This window comes from Moschus berezovskii, chromosome 21 (assembly GCF_049115385.1).
Source record: "Moschus berezovskii isolate FMDL1 chromosome 21, NW_MosBer_1.0, whole genome shotgun sequence".
NCBI lineage: Eukaryota > Metazoa > Chordata > Mammalia > Artiodactyla > Moschidae > Moschus > Moschus berezovskii.
Genome location: NC_142480.1, coordinates 24,545,498 through 24,568,331, shown reverse-complemented (window position 1 = coordinate 24,568,331; position 22,834 = coordinate 24,545,498). Strand labels below are relative to the sequence as shown.

At 39.0% G+C, this 22,834-nt stretch overlaps 1 protein-coding gene across 3 annotated transcripts in view; it reads left to right on the top strand.

Moving 5' to 3' along the window:
- The window catches only part of PRORP (protein only RNase P catalytic subunit), a 152,212-nt gene that overhangs the window by 89,659 nt on the left and 39,719 nt on the right, over nucleotides 1–22,834 (top strand). The window lies entirely within an intron of this gene.

The window sequence follows — 22,834 nt, the reverse complement described above, 5'->3', positions numbered from 1 at the left end:
GGAAAGATTTAAAAAAAAAAACCCTGGTTAGGATCTGATGTGGAGCTCTGTTCCCAACTCTGCTGCTACCTTCCTTTGTGAACTTGGGTGGTCTCTTTTTTTGAACCCCCATTTCCTTGTTTATAAAATGAGAAGACCAGGCTTAATAATCTTTAAAGATTCTCAGCTCTAAAAACTTAATGATTCCATCAGGCTCCCCATGAACAGCAATGCATTTCTTCCAAAAGAGGGTGCTGTGGTTTTTCTGAGTGCTCTAACGTTTTCTTGAGAGGAACTGAAGAGAGATGCCACCTCGGCTGAATTTCCTGTCTTTAGACTTTCTGCTTTTGAGAAATACTGATTCCTTAAATTTATTTAGTTGTTTAGTTGAGATGATATAAACTGATTCTTGATGTTATTGATACTTTTAAAAGCTTTTTTTAATATGTTGATTTAGAAAATCTGGCAAATAAAATTTCTAAGAAAAAATTAAAAATACACAGTCTTACCACGCAATATTAACATTTTGGTGTATTTCTGGTTTTGGTGTTTTTTTTGTATCATTCAATTTTTCCCATATCTGTATCTAGAGAGACTGGGAGAGGGAGTAGAGATTTTATTTTCTTTTTGGCTTTTCCCATCTGGTGAGACTTTCTATAGAATTTATTTGGGGAACTATTGTTTATATAGCCACATTCTTATTCAATATTTAGGTTGTTTCATATTTTAATATTAAAAATAGTGGTGTGAAGAATATCTTGGATGTGAATCTATGACATAATATGTTCAGATTTCTGAATCAAAAGCTATAAACATTTTAAGGTTCTTGATACATTTGTCAAATTGCTTTCCTGAAATATAGCCATTTTGATTCAATCATATATGGAATCATGCAATGTGTGACTTCTTGTCCCTGGCTTCTTTCTCTTTTTTAAAATTCAAGTATAATTGACATATAACACCGTAGTTTCAGGTGTACAATGAAATGATTGGATACTTGTATACACTGTGAAATGATCACTGCAATTGGCTTCTTTTAATTAGCATGTTTTCAAGGTTTATCCATGTTGCAGCGTATATCAGTACTTCATTTCTTTTTATCATCAAGTAATACACCATTGTATAGATATACCACATTTTGTTTATACATTTATCAGTTTTATTATTTTCACTTTTGGGTTATTATGAATAACAATTGTATGAATATTTGTGTACAGACTTTTGTGTGGATATGTATTTTTGTTTATCTTGGCTGTATATCTAGGAATTGAATTGCCAAGTCATATGGTAACTCTTTGTTTAATCATTTGAGGAACTATTGGACTGTTTTCCAAAGTGGCCATACCATTTTACATTCCCTCTAGTCAGTATGTAAGGGTTCTAAGGTCTCCATATCCTCACTCACGGTTGTTACTGTCTTAGTCTTCTTAGTGGGTGTAAAGTGGTATCTCATTGTGGGTTTGATTTGCCTTGTTGGCTTATAATGTTGATCATCTGTTAATATGCTTGTTATCTATTTGCTTATCTTCTTTGAAGAAATGGCTATTCAGATCTTTTGCCCGTGTTTAAATTGGGTTAATTTTATTATTGAGTTGTAAGAATTTTTTATATTTATTTTGGATACTGAACTTTTATCAGATATAGAATTTGTCAAAATTTTCTCCCATTCTATGGTTCTTTTTACTTTCTAATGTGTCCTTGGGACTACAAAAATTTTGAATGTTGATAAAGTCCAATTTATCTAATATTTTTCTGTTGTTTTCCTATCTTAAGAAAACATTGCCTAATCTAAGATCATAAAATTTGTGCCTTGTTTTGTACAGTTTTATAGTTTCAGCTCTTACATTTAGATCTTTGATCAGTTTGAACTGATTTTTATATATGGCATAAAGTATGGACCTAACTTCGTTCTTTAGTTTATGGATATCCAGTTGCCTGGCATAATTTGTTGAAAAAATAATTCTTTCCCCAATTGAATTACTTTAGAACTCTTTTTAAAAACCAGTTGATCACACCCTCCCCTCACCCCCGCCCTCCCCAAATCAACTGACCACAAAAATGAAGGTTTGGATCTGGGCCTTCAGTTCTGTTTTATTGATCTTAATGTTTATTCTGAGGCCAGTACCATACAGTCTCGATTACTGTAGCTTTGTAGTAGATTTTGAAATTGGCAAGTATAAATCCTCAAACTTTTTCTTTTTTAAGATTGTTTTGCCTATTTTGAGTCCATGTGAATTTTTGGAATCAGCTTGTCAGTTTCTACAAAGAAGCCATCTGAGATTTTGATAGGGATTGCATTGAATCTAGATATTTTTAGGTGTTTTAAAAAATAATTGATGAGACTGACATTTTTATATGTTTGTTAACAGTTTTTTGAATTCATATCGTTTCTGTAAGTTCATGTGTTTATGCTTTTTCCTTTTGGGCTTATTAATATTTATTTGTATGCACTCTTTGTAAATTAACTATTGGCCCTTATGATATTTATTTTAGGTATTTTCCCAATTTGCCTTTTAATGTTGCTTAGGGCTTCCCTGGTGGCTCAGATAGTAAAGAATCCCCCTGCAATGCAGGAGACCTGTGTTCAAACCCTGGGTCAGGAAGATCCCCTGGAGAAGGGAATGGCTACCCACTCCAGTCTTCTTGCCCAGAGAGTTCCATGGACAGAAGAGCCTGGCGGGCTGCAGTCCATAGGGTTGCAAAGAGCTGGACATGACCAAGCAACTAACACTTCACTTCTTTTCGTGAACTTTGGTATATAGAAATTTTGAGTTTTTTAAGAAATCAGGTCATTTTTTTTCCTTTTTTTTTTTTTTAATTTAGAAAATCTTGCTTCTTGCTGAATTTATTCATACTAAAGCAGATGAACCTTGGCCACCTTGGTCCAGAAAGCCAGGTTAGTTAAACAATTTAAAGTTACATTATTACATTTTTAAACTCACTTATTCTTAAAATATATGTAATAGACCTGTTTTGTTAGTATTAAAGGAAACAAATTTTAAAATAATTTATAGTACATCAATCTATCTTAATCCCTTGGGGTTTTTTTGTTATTTTTGTTTTCCCACAAACTTCACCAAAATATCTTGCTATTATTTGTAATATTTACTACGATAAGAGTATTCTATGCACATTCCTGTCATTGTGCATTCAGCACAACAGTGTAACTTCAAGTACTTACATCTAGCCTCCTTTAGGAAGAGTATATTCTTGATTCTCCTGTTTCTACTTTTAATGCTGAAACAAGACTTTCATTTGGCTTTCTTTTCTCATGCTCTCTGTTCTTACTTCTTTCTATGCATCAGAAACTGTAAAAAGAAGAGTAGTTTTTCTTCTGTCTACCCACCCCCACCCCACTGCAGCCTTTTCTTTCTCTCTCATTCTTTTTCTCTATTTTCTCTATTTTTTCTCTATTTCTCTTGTTCTTTGCTTTTGCTTCTCATTCTGCTTGGCCAGCTTTGAGCTACAGTTTCTTTTTTGTGTGCTGAGTTAACCCACTACCCCTTTCATCTTCATTCTTTTTTTAAAAAATTAATTTTTAATTGACTTATAGTTGATTTATAATGTTTCAGGTGTATAGCAAAGTGATTCATTTATATGTATGTATATTCTTTTTCAGATTATTTCCCATTATAGATTATTACAAGATACTGAATATCATTCCCTGTTCTGTATAGTAGGTACTTGTTGGTTGTGTATTTTATATATAGTAATGTGTATCTGTTAATCCCAAATTCCTAATTTATCCCTCACCCTTTGGTAACCATAAATTCGTTTTCTATGTCTGTGAGTCTGTTTCTATTTTGCGAGTTCATTTGTATCATATTTTAGATTCCACATATAAGTGATATCATGTGATACTTGCCTTTTTTTTGTCTGACTTACTTCACTTAGTATGATAATTTCTAGGTCCATCATCTGTTGATCTTTCAGCTTCATCCTGACTCACTTTCTAAAGTATATCATTCCTGGTTCTACCTTAATAATGAACGTTGGTACTACTGACATTTTAGGCCAGATAATTCTTTGTTGTGGGGTTACATTATTCATTGTAGGATGTTTATCAGGATCCCTAACCTCTCCCCAGTTAAATGCCCGTAGCATTCCCTCCCTACCTTTCTCAATTGTGAATACCAGTGTCTCTTCTGCTGCTGCTGCTAAGTCGCTTCAGTTGTGTCCGACTCTGTGCGACCCCATAGATGGCAGCCCACCAGGCTCCCCCATCCCTGGGATTCTCAGGCAAGAACACTGGAGTGGGTTGACATTTCCTTCTCCAGTGCATGAAAGTGAAAAGTGAAAGTGAAGTTGCTCAGTCATGTCTGACTCTTAGCGACCCCATAGACAGCAGCCCACCAGGCTCCCCCATCCCTGGGATTCTCCAGGCAAGAACACTGGAGTGGGTTGCCATTTTCTTCTCCAATGCATGAAAGTGAAAAGTGAAAGTGAAGTCGCTCAGTCATGTCTGACTCTTAGCGACCCCATGGACTGCAGCCCACCAGGCCCCTCCGTCCATGGGATTTTCCAGGCAAGAGTACTAGAGTGGGGTGCCATTGCCTTCTCCACCAGACACTGCCAGATATCATGGGGCAAAACCATCCCTCAGTTAAGAATCCTGTAATTGACAAAGCAAACCAACTATTCTAGTTCCAAAATGTAAATTCGTATCTCAGCTGTATTTTCTTCACTACCTTTTCTTACCTGTTCCCCAACTAGAACCAAATAAAATCCTTCCTTTCTACCCATTAGATCTATAGCTTAATGCTCTATCAGAAGCATCCCTTATATTAGCCATAGCATAATTTTGGCATTATGTACTTGACCCATGAGCGATCATTTATTGAGTGACCTTATATCTCTCTGATAACTTCATCTATAAAAGGTGGATAAATACCTACTCATTGGATTTTTTTAAATTTAGGTGTTTTTTTTTTAGCACCAAAAGCATTTTGTATTGGGGTATACCCAATTAAAAGTGTTGTGGTAGTTTGAGGTAAACAGTGAAGGGACTCCGCCATACATATACATGTGTCCATTCTCCCCAAAATCCTCTCTCCCATCTACTTTGGCACATTAACATTGAGCAGAATTCCATGTGCTATACAATCAGTTTTTGCTTCTTGTCCATTTTAAATATAGTCGTATGTATATAACCTTTCCAAAGTCCTTAACTATCCCTTTCCCCCCTGGCAATCCTGAGTTCATTTTCTAAGTCTGTGAGTCTCTTTCTGTTTTGTAAGTAAGTTCATTTGTATCATTTCTTTTTAGGTTCCACATTTAAGGGATGTCCTATGATATTTCTTCTCTGTCTGACTTAACTTCACTTAGTATGACACTCTCTAGGTCCATCCATGTTGCTGCAGATGGTCTTATTTCATTCTTTTTAATGGCTGCCTACTTATTGGATTTTAATAAGAATTAAAGAATGGGCTTCCCTGGTGGCTCAGTGGTACAGAATCAGCCTGCAATGCAGGAGACATAGTTTTGATCCCTGGGTCAGGAAGATCTCGTGGAGAAGGAAATGGCAACCCATTCCAGTATACCTGCCTGGGAAATCTCATGGACAAAGAAGCCTGGCAGGCTACAGTCCATGGGGATCACAAAAGAGTCGGGTGCGACTTAATGACTAAACAGCAACAAAAAAAAACAATGCTTTTTAATTGTTGACCGCATTGTAAATGCTCAATTAAGAGTAGATGTTGTATTACCATCATCACTACTCCATTGCTCACATCCTCTATTGAGCTGACTTTGAGATGGCACATAGGCATATCTCAAAAATTGTCCCTGATTCCACCACGCTTTCAAGCTAAAACTAGTCTCTCCCTCCTTGGAATTCCTTGGAAGAGTATTTTCTCTTTTTCTTGTAGCACTTGGCACTCTTTACCTTGTTTTATAGTTATTAATGTACATGTCTTGTCTTTACACTTGTCATTACAGTTCTCAATGTATCTTTCACTCTCATAGTCCATCCAACACATTCTCATATAGTACAGTAATATTAAATATTTTGAATAAGTAAATAAATTTAGAAACTGAACTGGTGAACAAGCTCAGAGTGTTACTGAGTTCAAGCTCTATTGCTTGCCACACAAAACAGGCCAATAAATCAAGAGACAAGGTGTTGGGGCCAGGAATAGCAACTTTATTGGGAAATCCAGCAGACTGAGAAGATAGTGGACTGGTGTCCCCAAAACCATTTTTTCCAAGTTTGGATGCTAGTTCTTTTATAGAACAGAGAGAAGGGTAAAGAAGTAAAGCAAAAAAAAAAAAACCCAAAACAGTTCAGTTCAGGTCTCTCAGTCGTGTCTGACTCTTTGAGACCCCATGAACTGCAGCACGCCAGGCCTCCCTGTCCATCACTAACTCCCGGAGTCCACCAAACCCATGTCCATCGAGTTGGTGATGCCATTCAACCATCTCATCCTCTGTCATCCCCTTCTCCTCCTGCCCTCAGTCTTTCCCAGCATCAGGGTCTTCTCAAATGAGTCAGCTCTTCACATCAGGTGGCCAGAATATTGGAGTTTCAGCTTCAATATAAGTCCTTCCAGTGAACACCCAGGACTGATCTCCTTTAGGATGGACTGGTTGGATCTCTTTGCAGTCCAAGGGATTCTCAAGAATGAGTCTTCTCCAACACCACAGTTCAAACGCATCAATTCTTTGGCACTCAACTTTCTTTATAGTCCAACTCTCACATCCATACATGACCACTGGAAAAACCATAGCCTTGACTAGACAGACCTTTGTTGGCAAAGTAATGTCTCTGCTTTTTATTGTGCTGTCTAGGTTGGTCATAACTTTCCTTCCAAGGAGTAAGCGTCTTTTCATTTCATGGCTGTAATCACCATCTGCAGTGATTCTGGAGCCCAGAAATATAAAGTCAGCCACTATTTCCACTGTTTCCCCATCCATTTGCCATGAAGTGATGGGACCGGATGCCATGATCTTAGTTTTCTGAATGTTGAGCTTTAAGCCAACTTTTTCACTCTTCCTCTTTCACTTTTATCAAGAGGCTTTTTAGTTCTTCACTTTCTGCCAGAAGGGTGGTATCATCTGCATAACAGTAAGTTGTTGGAAATATTTCCTGGTTCTGGCCAGACTTTAGAGGGGATGTGCTAAGTTTTTCTTTCTTGCAGCCACTCACAGGTGGGCCTGGCCAGGATGTTTCCTGTGAACTTAAAGATTTTAGTTTAACATAGGCATGGGAGGCAGGGTTCCCATAAATAGACCATTGTACATACTTTAAGCTACAGGCAACATCTCTTTAGGGATGGCAGCAAAAGCAATAGAATACAGAGGTTAACGTAAAAGAAACAAATACAATAAGGATTTAGATTTGTTCTTCCCTATTACAAGGGTGTTTTCAAATCTGCTGGCATATTGAGTGCAGCACTTTCACAGCATCATCTTTCAAGACTTGAAATAGCTCAACTGGATTTCCATCACCTCCACTAGCTTTGTTCGTAGTGATGCTTTCTAAGGCCCACTTGACTTCACATTCCAAGATGTCTGGCTCTAGGTCAGTGATCACGTTATCGTGACTATCTTGGTCGTGAAGATCTTTTTTGTACAGTTCTTCTGTGTATTCCTGCCACCTCTTCTTAATATCTTCTGCTTCTGTTAGGTCCATACCATTTCTGTCCTTTATCGAGCCCATCTTTGCATGAAATGTTCCCTTGGAATCTCTAATTTTCTTGAAGAGGTCTCTTGTTTTTCCTATTCTGTTGTTTTCCTCTATTTCTTTGCATTGATCACTGAGGAAGGCTTTCTTATCTCTCCTTGCTATTCTTTGGAACTCTGCATTCAGATCCTTATATCTTTCCTTTTCTCCTTTGCTTTTCGCCTCTCTTCTTTTCACAGCTATTTGTAAGGCCTCCTCAGACAGCCATTTCGCTCTTTTGCATTTCTTTTCCATGGGGATGGTCTTGGTCCCTGTCTCCTGTACAATGTCACGAACCTCCGTCCAGAGTTCATCAGGCACTCTATCAATCAGATCTAGTCCCTTAAATCTATTTCTCACTTCCACTGTATAATCATAAGGGATTTGATTGAGGTCATATCTGAATGGTCTAGTGGTTTTCCCTACTTTCTTCAATTTAAGTCTGAACTTCTCAATAAGGAGTTCATGATCTGAGCCACAGTCAGCTTCTGGTCTTGTTTTCGCTAACTGTATACAGCTTCTCCATCTTTGGTTGCAAAGAATATAATCAATCTGATTTCGGTGTTGACCATCTGGTGATGTCCATGTGTAGAATCTTCTCTTGTGTTGTTGGAAGAGGGTGTTTGCTATGACCAGTGCATTCTCTTGACAAAACTCTATTAGCCTTTGCCCTGCTTCATTCCGTGCTCCAAGGCCAAATTTGCCAGTTACTCCAGCTGTTTCTTGACTTCCTACTTTTGCATTCCAGTCCCCTATAATGAAAAGGACATCTTTTTGGGGTGTTAGTTCTAAAAGGTCTTGTAGGTCTTCATAGAACCGATTAACTTCGGCTTTTTCAGCATTACTGGTTGGGGCATAGGCCTGGATTACTGTAATATTGAATGGTTTGCCTTGGAAACGAACAGAAATCATCCTGTCATTTTTAAGATTGCATCCAAGTACTGCATTTCGGACTCTTTTGTTGACCATGATGGCTACTCCATTTGTTCTAAGGGATTCCTGCCCACAGTAGTAGATATAATGGTCATCTGAGTTAAATTCACCCATTCCAGTCCATTTTAGTTCACTGATTCCTAGAATGTCGACGTTCACTCTTGCCATCTCCTGTTTGACCACTTCCAATTTGCCTTGATTCATGGACCTAACATTCCAGGTTCCTATGCAATATTGCTCTTTACAGCACCGGACCTTGCTTCTATCACTGGTCACATCCAGAACTGGGTATTGGTTTTGCTTTTGCTCCATCCCTTTATTCCTTTTATAGTTATTTCTCCACTGAGCTCCAGTAGCATACTGGGCACCTACTGACCTGGGGAATTCCTCATTCAGTAACCTTGATAGTATATTAAAAAGCAGAGACATTACTTTGCCAACCAAGGTCCGTCTAGTCAAGGCAATGGTTTTTCCCGTGGTCATGTATGGATGTGAGAGTTGGACTGTGAAGAAGGCTGATCGCCGAAGAATCGATGCTTTTGAACTGTGGTGTTGGAGAAGACTCTTGAGAGTCCCTTATACTGCAAGGAGATCCAACCAGTCCATTCTAAAGGAGATCAACCCTGGATGTTCATTGGAGGGACTGATGCTAAAGCTGAAACTGCAATACTTTGGCCACCTCATGCGACGAGTTGACTCACTGGAAAAGACTGTGATGCTGGGAAAGGTTGGGGGCGGGAGGAGAAGGGGACGACGGAGAATGAGATGGCTGGATGGCATCACCAACTCTGTGGACATGAATTTGAGTGTACTCGGGGGGTTGGTGATGGACAGGGAGGCCTGGCGTGCTGTGATTCATGGGGTCGCGGAGAGTCGGACACGACTGAGCGACTGAACTGAACTGAACTGATTACAAGGGTAGCTTATTCTAACTCCAGCAGAATAGTTACTTGGGAGATAAGATAACAGACTGGTTAATAGCTCAGAGCATAGTTAATGGGGTTTGGATCTACCACTTATTATCTGTGTGCAACCCAACTCTTATCATATACTGGACTGTTCAATAAAATAGTTTTGTGATCAGCAAATAAAACTTTAGTAGGAAAAAAAATTCCCTTTTATCCAAAGTATTTTGTCTTATAAAAATAATTTAGAGATGTAAATAACACTCTTTGGTGCCATACAGTCAAGATATATCCCTTTGTTTTAGTTGTACTATCCCCCTTTTTAATTAACCACTAGGAAATAGGTATGAAATTGGAACTTCATTATTTTGGAACATTTACATTTTCTTCAAGAACTTGTGAAATACTACTCACAGACTTTTCTAAGCCCCTTTTGTAAATTAACAGCAAGTTAAGGATAGAGTGAGATGGACGTATAGTGACATTTTTTTCTACAAAGTGACATAAAACATACATGAAAGCTAGGGCCTATATTTGAAAGTGTTTAGATTCTGGGTGTAAACAGATTCTAACATTTGAAAGTGTTTTATACATTTGAAAAGTGTCTTATGGCCACTCAGAAGATAGTTTGGACCCTACCTGCATAATTTGGCTCAGCTATTTCCTATGTGACCATGACATTTGAATGGAGTCCACATCTAACAGTACCCTACATGTTAGACACAGCTTATCACAGTGAATTTACCAGTGAATTTCTGTATGCTTACTTGCTTGTATCAAAGTGTATCTCCTTTTGTCTATTGCCTGGAGAGTAGAGGTATCAGTTTCTAGAAACACTGCAGAAAAGCTTTGCTAAGTGGTGGTTTTCCACATGGACCCTGTTATTATTACTTTTTTCCACTAGGCAGGAAGTGACTAGAACAAAGATTCTTAGATTCAGAAGATCTTACAAGTCTACTTGTCTGAGTTCCCCCTGCCTCTGTCTTCATGTGACTGCCTTATCTGTCTCCTGGCTTCTTTCCTTCTGTCTCTTGCAAGGTTATTGGATGCAGGACTCACCTGGATAATTCAGAATGATTTCATCTCAGAGATACTTAACTTGATTACACTTGAAATTTTTTCCCAAATAAGATCTCGTTCACTGATTAAGGCCATGGATATGTCTTTCTGAGGCTCACTGTTCAGTATTGTACCCCCAGTCTCGCTCCACATTCTGCCGGGTTCACTTTACAGCATGCTAACAAATTGTGAAACATTGATAAGTATTTGGTGATAAGTATTTTGATATGCTGATGTATTAAAAAGCAAGAGTATTCAAGAAAAACATCTGCTGCTGCTGCTGCTAAGTCGCTTCAGTCGTGTCTGACTCTGTGCGACCCCATAGACGGCAGCCCACCAGGCTCCCCCATCCCTGGGAAGTGGGTTGCCATTTCCTTCTCCAATGCAGGAAAGTGAAAAGTGAAAGTGAAATCGCTCAGTTGTGTCTGACTCTTAGCGACCGCATGGACTACAGCCTACCAGGCTCCTCCACCCATGGGATTTTCCAGGCAAGAGTACTAGAGTGGGGTGCCATTGCCTTCTCCGAGAAAAAAACATCTATTTGTGCTTTATTGACTACGCCAAAGCCTTTGACTATGTGGATCACAACAAACTGTGGAGAATTCTTATAAAGAGAATGGGAATGGGAATACCAGAAAAATCACCTGACTTGCCTCCTGAGAAATCTGTATGCAGGTCAAGAAGCAACACTTAGAACTAGACATGGAACAACAAACTTGTTCGAAATCGGGAAAGGAGTATGTCAAGGCCGTATATTGTCACCCTGCTTATTTAACTAATATGCAGAGGATATCATGCGAAATGCCAGACTGGATGAAGCACAAGCTGAAATCAAGATTGCCAGGAGAAATATCAATAACCTCAGATGCGCATATGACACCACCCTTATGGCAGAAAGCAAAGAACTAAGAGCCTCTTGATGAAAGTAAAAGAAGAGAGTGGAAAAGTTGGCTTAAAATTCAACATTCAGAAAACCAAGATCATGGCATCCGGTCCCATCACTTCATAGGAAATAGATGAGGAAACAATGGAAACAGAGACTTTATTTTTTTGGGCTCCAAAATCACTGCAGATGGTGACTGCAGCCTTGAAATTAAAAGACGCTTGCTCCTTAGAAGAAAAGCTATGACCAACCTAGACAGCATATTAAAAAGCAGAGACATTACTTTGCCAACAAAGGTCCATCTAGTCACAGCTATGGTTTTTCCAGTGGTCATGTATGGATGTGAGAGTTGGACTATAAAGAAAGCTAAGCCCTGAAGAATTAATGCTTTGAACTGTGGTGTTGGAGAAGACTCTTGAGAGTTCCTTGGAATGCAAGGGAATCAAACCAGTCAATCCAAAAGGAAATCAGTCCTGAATTTTCATTGGAAGGACTGATGTTGAAGCTGAAACTCCAATACTTTGGCCACCTGATGTGAAGAACTGACTCATTTGAAAAGACCCTGATGCTGGGAAAGATTGAAGGCAAGAGGAGAAGGGGATGACAGAGGATGAGATGGTTGGATGGTATCACCAACTTGATGGACATGGGTTTGGGTGGACTCCGGGAGTTGGTGATGGAAAGGGAAGACTGGTGTGGTATAGTCCATGGGGTCGCACAGAGTCGTACATGGCTGAGTATTGAACTGAACTGTATTAAATGCTGAGACAGAGAAGGAACACTTAGATCAGTAGTGAAGAAGTGATATCTAAAGTGAAAACAAAAGATCGAAAGGAAGGAGAGAGGAAGGAGGTGGCTAGCTTAGTGTTCCAGGCAGAAAGGAGCATTCATACTCACTTCCTGTTTTAGAGCCACACCTCCTACAGGAGAAATAAAAAATGGCACCTGACAGTTCCTCTTGTTGCTCCCGAGCAAGGAGGGGCAGGTGTGAGCCTGGGATGAAGAGAATGAGTCACTCATCCCAGCTACAGCATTTCAGGGAATGCCAGAAAACCTCAGTAACTGAAGACTATTTTAATGCAGTATTTTTAAGAATTACAATTAATGTAAAAAATCCATGAAGAAAATAAAAATTTAAAGAAAGAAGGATCAGTAGTATTGATTTTCTCTTTTGCCTCAGGCACCAATACAGTTTGGCATTGTTGTTGTTGTTCTTTGTTGTTCATTTGCTAAGTTGTGTCAGACTCTTTGTGACCCCATGGACTGCAGCATGCCAGGCTTCCCTGTCCTTCACTGTCTCCCAGAGTTTACTCAAACTCATGTACATTGAGTCGATGATGCCATCCAACCATCTCATCCTCTGTTGCCCCCTTATCTTGTCTTCAATCTTTCCCAGCATCAGGGTCTTTTCCAATGAGTCGGCTCTTCACATCAATTGGCCAAAGTGTTGGAGCTTCAACTTCAGCATCAGTCCTTCCAATGAATATTCAGGGTTGATTTCCTTAAGGAAAATCTGGTTTGATCTCCTTGCTGTCTAAGGGACTCTCAAGAGTTTTCTCCAGCACTACAGTTCAGAAGCATCAGTTCTTCAGCATGGCACTGAAGAATGCCATGTGCCAATGTGGCTTTCTTTAAATTTTAATATTTTGTTCATTATAGATTTTTGCATCAATTTTGAGTTTTAAGAATACTACATTAACATACTACTTACCGTGATTAGTGAGTTTTTTGGTGCCCCTTTATATTGTGTGTTCAAGGCTAATAAGTTCCTCAGTCACCTCACCCGGGTCCCAGCCCTGTAACTAAGACACACACACAGGATCCATGCTTAGCCCATTGGGCAGTCTCTCCTGGGGCTTGACTCTAGATGGTGTAAAGACAGAGATGTGGTTCGAAATATCTCACAGCAATGGCAGTGGACATCTGTGTTCTACTCCGATGTGACTATGTGATGTGCATGCTCAGGCACACCTCTAGCGGCTGTCCCAGAGGCCGTGTGTAACGCCCCTCCTGTGCCAGGATCTTGGTCATGTACTACTGTGGCCCCCTCTTGGTCTTGCTCCTTTTCTGAGCTGGTGGTGTGTTCAGAATCCGTATTTCCTTCCTTTTTGAAAATCACAATCATCCTTGTTTATCTCCAGACTTCTATCCTCCCTTCTTTAGAGAAAACCAGTAATGGTTACATGATTGTTTGTATATGTAAGTTTTCTTGGTACTTTAGGATGAAATTCAGCCAGGGCTGGAGAAACGAACTCATTTGAGATAACTTTTTTTCAGTCATGTTCCCTTGCCTTGTACTTATTTTCTCATTCAGTCTTTGATCAGAATTTCCAGCTTGAACATAATTTTGAACATTTATTATTTTTAGTCATCATTTCATAATATTATACTAACTGTCGAAACATAAATAAAATGACTTTTTTTTGCTGTCTATAACTTAAAAATAATAATAACAGCTAGTCATTGGCCCTGAATATGTGAACAGCAGAGATTAATGAGTTCCAGACTCAGAGGATTTCACAAGTGCCAGAGGCATCCATGGAGGAAACAATGTTTACCAAGAAACAGCTGGAAGATTTAGAGACATTATTCAGTAAGAACTTATGTGCAAACTCCAGTCTTGGGAAAGAATAGTTCCCAAGCTGTCATATATCCAGCAGTAACTACAGGTCTGGTTCAGGAACTTCATAGCAAAACTCAGAAAATAAAAATTCAAACATATTTGATAACAGCAAAAAGAAGCTTAACAATAACAATTACCTGAGGGAGAGGTCAAGAGAAATAGCGATACTCCTCACTAGATTCACTGATGAGGCCTGTCCTGACTGCCTGACTTCTATAGAGCACTTGGCACCCTCAGTCCAACTTAGCATGACCCTGTTATTTACTATTTTTTTAAATTTATAATTATTATTTCTTGGTTGTCCTGGGTCTCCGTTGCTGCACCTCCAACCGACATCTCCATCTAATCTGTGAACACTTTTGACGTTTACTGTCTCTGAGTCTGAGGTCCTCACATGTGAAAGATTTCCTTCCTTTGCTGTTACAAAGTCCAAGCAAGCAAGCACTTGTCGCTCCTACATCACCTACAGTTTCCTCCCTGTCAGTCCTGAATAGCAGTTTTCTCTGTCATTTCCTCTGCTTTCTGAGAAATTGTCAATATGGTATCAGTTTATCAGGTGTTCCACTTTTACCAGAATGAAACCTCTCCCCAGTGCCGGGAGAGGTGACATTTCCCGTCACCGCTGTACATTGTGTCTGTATCTGTTTTGTAATCTGTATTAGGAAAGCATCATTGTGTGTCGACCACAATAGCATCATTAGAATAGAAAATACCTTTCCAGTGTCATGGGTCTTGGTGACACTTGCCTCCTTGTGTTAACCTTTCAAGTTTACTTTTCTTATTATTCATGTTCTAGAGATTGTTAATTAGGAATGAGGCCATAGCCTGCTCCCTACTTGATATTTTTGTTGATAAGTTATTTAAAGGCTCTACTATGTAGTATTCTTTAGGTGTCATACCAGCACCTCTATGTTGGAGCTCTTCTTGATTTTACATTATTTTATTGAGACTTCTTGGGGGCTTCCCAGGTGGTGCAGTGGTAAAGAATCCACCTGCCAGTGCAGGAGATGCAGGTTCAGTTGCTGGGCCAGGAAGATCCCCTGGAGGAGGGCATGGCAATCCACTCCATTATACTTGCCTGGAAAATTCCATGGATGGGGGAGCCTGGCAGGCTACAGTCCATGGGATCGCAGAGTTGGACAGGTCTGAATGGCTGTGCACACTGAGACTTCAAACTCCACCCAGTCATCTGCTTTAACGCTTCCTGTCATATAACTAATATGAAATGATATATATCCTCTTTTCCCCTCTCATTTCGGTGGGGCGTAGAAGATTTGGAGGAAATGAACACTTAGGAAACTTGATCAAGAGTTGTGCTATTTCCTGGATAACTGTCTTTTAACTTGCATTATAGAGGCAGAGTTAGAAATCATACAGGGGAAAAGAAAAGGGCAGAAAATAAAGTCAAAGCAGTCCAGTTCAGTCGCTCATTGATGTCCGACTCTTTGCGACCCCATGAATCGCAGCACACCAGGCCTCCCTATCCATCACCAACTCCCGGAGTTTACCCAAACTCATGTCCATCGAGTCGATGATGCCATCCAGCCATCTCATCCTCTGTTGTCCCCTTCTCCTCCTGCCCCCAGTCCCTTCCAGCATCAGGGTCTTTTCCAGTGAGTCAACTTGTCGCATGAGGTGGCCAAAGTATTGGAGCTTCAGCTTTAGCATCAGTCCTTCCAATGAACACCCAGAACTGATCTCCTTTAGGATGGACTTGTTGGATCTCCTTGCAGTCCAAGGGACTCTCAAGAGTCTTCTCCAACACCACAGTTCAAAAGCATCAATTCTTCGGCGATCAGCTTTCTTCACAGTCCAACTCTCACATCCATACATGACCACTGGGAAAACCATAGCCTTGACTATGCGGACCTTGGTTGGCAAAGTAATGTCTCTGCTTTTTAATATGCTGTCTAGGTTGGTCATAACTTTCCTTCCAAGGAGCAAGCGTCTTTTAATTTCATTGCTGCAGTCACCATCTGCAGCAATTTTGGAGCCCCCCAAAATAAAGGCAGCCATTGTTTCCACTGTTTCCCTATCTATTTGCCATGAAGTAATGGGACCAGATGCCATGATCTTAGTTTTCTGAATGTTGAGCTTCAAGCCAAGTTTTTCACTCTCCTCTTTTACTTTCATTAAGAGGCTCTTTAATTCCTCTTCAATTTCTGCCACAAGGGTGGTGTCATCTGAGGTTATTGATATTTCTCCCAGCAGTCTTGATTCCAGCTTGTGCTTCTTCCAGCCCAGCATTTTTCATGATGTACTCTGCATCAGTTCAGTCAGTTCAGTTCAGTCGCTCAGTCGTGTCCGACTCTTAGCGACCCCATGAACCACAGCACGCCAGCCCTCCCTGTCCATCACCAACTCCCGGAGTTCACTCAAACTCATGTCCATCGAGTCGGTGATGCCATCCAGCCACCTCATTCTCTGTCTTCCCCGTCTCCTCCTACCCCCAATTGCTCCCAGCATCAGAGTCTTTTCCAGTGAGTCAACTCGTCGCATGAGGTGGCCAAAGTATTGGAGCTTCAGCTTTAGCATAAGTCCTTCCAATGAACACCCAGGATTGATCTCCTTTAGAATGGACTGGTTGGATCTCCTTGCAGTCCAAAGGACTCTCAGGAGTCTTTTCCAGCACCACAGTTCAGAAGCATCAATTCTTCGGCGATCAGCCTTCCTCACAGTCCAACTCTCACATCCATACATGACCACGGGAAAAACCATAGCCTTGAGTAGACGGACCTTGGTTGGCATATAAGTTAAATAAGCAGTGTGACAATATACAGCCTTGATGTACTCCTTTTCCTATTTGGAACCAGTCTGTTGTTCCATGTCCAGTTCTAACTGTTGCTTCCTGACCTGCATATAGGTTTCTCAAGAGGCAGGTCAGGTGGTCTGGTATTCCCATCTCTTTCAAAATTTTCCACAGTTTATTGTGATCCACACAGTCAAAGGCTTTGGCATAGTCAATAAAGCAGAAATGGATGTTTCTTTGGAACTCTCTTGCTTTTTCCATGATCCAGTGGATGTTGGCAATTTGATCTCTGATGCCTCTGCCTTTTCTAAAACCAGCTTGAACATCTGGAAGTTCATGGTACACGTATTGCTGAAGCCTGGCTTGGAGAATTTTGAGCATGACTTTACTAGTGTGTGAGATGAGTACAATTGTGCGGTAGTTTGAGCATTCTTTGGCATTGCCTTTCTTTGGGATTGGAATGAAGACTGACATTTTCCAGTCCTGTGGCCACTGCTGAGTTTTCCAAATCAGAGCTTCTTCTAAAATAGAGAGCTTTGAAAGTTCTGCCTAGTGTTATCATGATATCTGGGGACCTTCTCACTCATGGGGGCCAAAGTTTTTCTTAAATCAGATGAAATCTCAACTATTTACAACAGATTTTATTTTGCAAACATTTATTTAATGCTTACTCTGAGATATATATCAAAGATGCGTTATAAATGATATTTCAGTAACTGGTTATTTAATCCTCATAACAAATCCTCCTCACAAGGAAGAGCTAGTATTAGTTTTCATTTTATAGCTGAGCAAACTGAGACTTAGGTAACATCTCTAAGGTCACACAGCTAGTAAGTAAACGAGCTGAAATTAGAATTCAAGAAATCTAACTTTGAGTCTAGTGCCCTAAACACTGCATAATGCAACCTCTCCAATTTATTTTCTTCCTAAAATTCCAATGGAGAAAAATGTTACAGCCTGTATCAGAAAATACCTGATGAGCATGAACATTATTTAAAGAACAAACCAGTTAAGGACTTTGTCATCTATGCAGTGCGTTGATCTTTGTAGTTATAACTCCCCCCAAAGCTGCTGATTACAGTAATGTTCCCTCCCTGTTGTTTGTTGTCTGCTTGGTCTTCCACGTGTATCCCAACTTTCAAATGACACGATTTATATCTAGCTCTTTTGTGGGTGTTTTTGACTACAAGCTCCTTTTTCTAGGTTGTGGTATATTATGGGATTGTGCAAAATTGATTATGTTCAGGGCTAGACTAATGATGTCCTTTCTTTCATCTGTTTCTCTTTTAGCTTAATTGTAATTCCTGTCTGCTAATTTTTGTATATATCCGTGTTCACATCTAATTTACTTTTTCGTGTGGATTTTGCTAGTATCAGAAATTAATTCTTTTATATGTCTCTGCGTCTGTTTTCTGTTCCTCTTTTCTAAGTGTGTTAATCTTAATTGTTTTAATGGAAACTCTTACAGTTATTTTCATACAGTATAACATACCACATACATAAACTTACCAGGTATTCTGAATAAATCTACAAGGGCTTGGCTACTTTGATAGGCCATTTTTCTATTTCAGTAAAGGTAGCCCCAAGAAACGAAGTTAGTAAACATTAAGCTAAGGATTCTTTTTAATACTTGCCTTTCAACATTTCACATATTTTAAAATTTGTTTATGCTTTCCTTTTTGGTAATTGTGACATCTCTCTGGCAACAGTACAACCTGCCTAGTCTATAAATTAAAGTATGATTAGAAAAGAGCTTAAGAAGTTAGCTCCTGGTGAATCACATACCTTAGCCAGACAAAAGTTCTAACAAGCTGCAGCATTGTCACTAGAATGCTGGTGACTTAATGACAATTATTATGACTTAATTATTACTCTCATAAAACCTGTGAATTTAAATATGCATATTTTACATTAGTTGCCATAGTTTTAGCTTTACTTGTACAAGAAATATTTACTGAAGACCCTCTATTGTTGATTTTTGTGCTGTGATGTTTCTCAAAAGAACTGTTTGGTTTATTATGAGCCATATTAACTTTCAAATGTAAACATTTATTATTTATTAGATTGACTTCCTCTTCTATGCCAGGCACTGTGCTAGATATTGTGACATGCATAGATGAGCAAAATGCATTTCTTTCTTTGTCATGGAGTTTATAATCCTGTAAATATTTAAATTCTTAATATGTAGAATATTTATAAGGACCTTAAGAAATGTTTAAGGAAAGAGCTTTAAAAAAAATGCATAGGCTAAAGAAAACTACTTTTAGCTAAGGAGGAATCAAAGAATGCTTTGTGAAGACATAGGCATTTAATTTGAGTCAAGTCAATTAGGTTTTGAGAGCTAGAGTTAGGAGATGGGAAAGAATAGAGGCTGATTCCACATCTGCACTATTCAAATAGTACCATGTAGCCAAGTAGTAGGAGATACAGGATAAAGAGTCGAGGGAAAGTAATAAATATCACCTGATTTCTTTTTCTTTTATCAACACATGGCAACCTTAATGTGATGTAATTTGAGAGGAAATATGAAATTTTATACCCAGTTGAGAATAGTTGGTTAAACAAAGCAGAAAATTTCTCATTGTCTTCTTAATATTATTGGCTTTTTGTTTTAGTCGCTAAGTTGTGTCTTGACTCTGTAAAACCATGCCATGGACTGCAGCCCACCAGGCTCGTCTGTCCATGGAATTCTCCAGGCAAGAATACTGGAGTGAATTACCATTTCCTGCTGCAGGGAATCTTCCTGACCCAGGGATCAAATGTGTGTCTCCTGCACTGGCAGGCAGATTCTTTACCACTGAGCCACCAGGGAAGCCCAGTAGTATTGTTTATCTATCTCCAAAATCAAAATTTCTTTTTTTTTTATTCTAAAAAATATTTTTAATGGAGTTCACTTATTTACCTTGAAAGTTCTGTTATAATAACATAACACATTGGTATAAGGGCCTCTTGGGATCATGAAAGCCATCTGTGGTCTGGGATACCTTCATTTAGGTTTTTCTGCTTTTATCTGTAAATCTGAGTTAGTCTATTTGCTTTTTATATTGCTCTTTTGTCCTTTTTATCCCTAGGCTAACCTACTGGTCAGAAAAGAAGAATCCCACCAAAAATAAGAGATTCTTTTTACTTCTTGGAGAGTCCCAGTTTGTATCTCACAGCAAAATGAAATAAATGGAAATTGGGGCATATTTAAAACATTTCTTAAAATTATAGTTCAAATTATAAATTATTTTTTCTTTGTTGTTCATAGTTACATAACATGTTATTTAAAGACTTAGTCCATAAGCTATAGATTTACAACATTAATTTTTAAAAGTTAGTAACTAGCCCATTGAGTATTATTGCCTTTCTTTACATGTGATAAAGAGAAAATATACCATATAACTTTGATAAATGCATATGTTTAAAGGGTACGAAAATGTAAGCCTATTTACATAGGCTTTCATGCCAGGCTTTCATTTCAGTTATTTGACTCCTTTAAGAAAACCATGATTCCTACATGTACTGTAGATGGCAGTACTTGCGTGGAAAATATAAGCAACACAAGAGATTTGAGAATGATTAGCAGGTGGTGTCTTAATGAGTAAAGTTCAATTGAAATGTCTTTCTTTGTTAATTTTTCTCACTCACTGGATTTTTTTTAAACAATCATAAACTTTCTTTTTCACTCATGCTGTTTCCGTTCCAGTTTTCTTCCACCATCACCTGACCTCCCTCTTCACCCCACTTTGGTTTCAGAAATCACATGTTTATATAACCATTTTCTCTTTAGGTGGCAGTGATTGGAAACTAGTTGAGCAGGCCCATGATAGGGTCCTATGTAGTTCTGTATGAGTATTTTTTCTCAAGCAGGTTGAGTACCAGATGGCATTGCTATAAATTCTAACAGGGACAGGGAAACACTGTCACGTGTGTTTCAAATACACGTTCATTACAAATCTACAGTTCCAGGGTCAGTGAGGTCTGTCTTTGCAGGAGGGAAAGAGCTCACTCAGGAATATGAAAAGTTCTCTTGTTCTCTCTAAACATTGGGAATTTTGCTGCAGGATTCTTTCAGTAAATATTTACTGAACGCTAATTATATGCTGTGCATTGTGCTGGGTAGGCATATCGTGCATTATGTACATGAGAGGACAGGGTACCTACCCTCAGCACCCTTCCCAAGTATAAAGTGTGGTAATTCCTATATTAGAGGCATGTTGAAAATATAATAAGACATAGAAGAGGAATAGATGGGTGTAACAGACATAAAAATAATCACAAAATACTGTCCTTCCGAGTTTGCTGGTGTCAAACTACTTCAAAGCACAGCACTTGAGGAAGCTGCTATTGTTCTATCAAAAAAGACACACAAAAAGAAGCCTATTTCCTGCCCATAGCACAGAGGGAGAAGTGCCTAAGAGTCTAACTAGAAGTGGTATAAGTTAGGCCATGTTTGTGTGCTCAGTTGTGTTCAACTTTTTTGTGACCCTGTGGACTAGAGCCCACTAGGCTCCTCTGTCCATGGGATTCTCCAGGCAAGAATACTGAAGTGAGTTGCCATTTCCTACTCTAGAGAATCTTCTCGACCCAGGGATTGAACTTGAGTCTCTTGCATTGCAGGCAGATTCTTTACCACTGCACCACCTGGGAAGCCTATAAATTAGACTACCAGTTGTGTAAAGGAGGATAAGGGAATCATACACACTTCCTTGTTCTTAACTCTCTAGAAGGTTGCCTAAGAAATGGCCAGTGTTGGTTGCCTAAGAAATGGCCAGTGTTGGTTGCCTCTGGGGTGAGGAGCTAGGTGGATGGGGCATAGCATGGGAGAGAAACTTATAATTGAGTACCTTTGATTTCTTTTAGAGTTTGAGTCATGTGAATTTATTACCCAGACAAAAATAAAGTTAATGCTTTACTTCTTTGGTACATCACATTACCATATTTGAGGAGAATATATACTAGTTGTCCCTTTTATTTGGTGGATTGTATAACCTGCTAAACTCCTCAACATGTAGTGGACAGGAGAAAAAAGTTTTGCTAAGGATCATTTAGGCATCTGTAACATTTTTTGTTTTGGTTACAGGGAACTTCCCACTCTTACTTTTCACAGAGCTCAACTAGTAAGTATATCCTGATAAACATCAAGTGGCTGAGTGGGAGTGGTTCCTCCCAGAGAAGCCAACTATACTTTTGTTTTGTTTTTTAATGTAGTGAAGAGCTGTGTGTTTTTGTTTGGTTGTGTTTTAATGGACATTACAGATGGTGTGTGCCCAGAAACCCTGGCACAAAACAGATTGTGAACAGAAAAATGTGATTAAGTCCCTATGCATTGCTCAGAATTTGGAGCAGCTTAGCATATTTTCTTCTTGAGGTGAATTGTTTGTGATATGCCATTGGAGGACTCATAATAGGATGTGTAGTGGCATCAGCTCTCTTGAAATAAATTTCTGTAGTGGAAAGATTTTTCAAATACTGAGTATTTTAAAAGAAATCCCATTGAAGAAGCCATAGCCTATGTTCTTAGAAATTCAGTGTATGTTTATGGTTCATGTAAAGATGATGTTGGGGGTTGTAAAGAAACAGAACTTTAGGTCTAGTTGAAACCTGATAAATAAAACAGAATGAAAAGTATATACAAGGAATAGTACAAGTTATGTATTTTATATAAATGCATATATGCTAAAGCTCAAGATATGGCTGGTGGACATTAACTGGTTCATCTTTATGACCTGTGTTACTACTAATTGAATAATAAAACAGCTAACATTATGACTGCATGTAACAGGTTGCAGATCACTTTTGCAGTGTTTATCTCACTTGAACATGTGTTCAGGAATTTATTTGGGGTAGGTTCATATTATAATGAAAATCATATTTTTTCATCTGACTCCCATCTCTCTATATGGTTATGACCATGCAGATGCTTTTGACAAAAAAAAAGGCAGCCGAGTGGACTTTTCTTGATGTAACTCACCCTGTTAACTGAGAAGAAAAATCTCACATCTATGGTAATATCCCATCTTTCCACCCCTTTTTTATATACTTTTAGCTCTGCCCTTCG